The following is a 395-nucleotide window of genomic DNA, read 5'->3' on the forward strand; positions in this document are numbered from 1 at the left end:
AAGCTAGGATCCTACTGCTCTCTCTCTTTCTGTGTCGTTCCTCTGTTCTCTCTCAACCTCCCCTCCTCTGCTAAACCAGCAAATGTGGTCTGCACTCGACCTACACAAACCTTGCATTTCTGTCTTGTGCCCTAACCTGAACCGCATCTGAGCCCAAATCAACTTTTTAAATACCGTGAGCCTAGCAAATGTCCCGCTCTGTGCACTCCCTGTATTGTGTACCAAAAGAGAAAAGTGGACAAAACCAGTTTCTGCTCTTGAAATACCAGCATCTGTACATACGACTCCAAGCTCCAAGCCAGGGGCCCCCTCTTCACTCTGAAGGTCCGTCATCAACATGCCCTCCTCAGCGTTCTGCCATGGTTTCTCTGCTCTGGGGGGGGGGGGGGGGGGGG

This window comes from Morone saxatilis, unplaced genomic scaffold (genome assembly GCF_004916995.1).
Source record: "Morone saxatilis isolate NCDOM2014 unplaced genomic scaffold, NCSU_SB_2.0 Contig9, whole genome shotgun sequence".
In the NCBI taxonomy this organism is placed as follows: Eukaryota; Metazoa; Chordata; class Actinopteri; family Moronidae; genus Morone; species Morone saxatilis.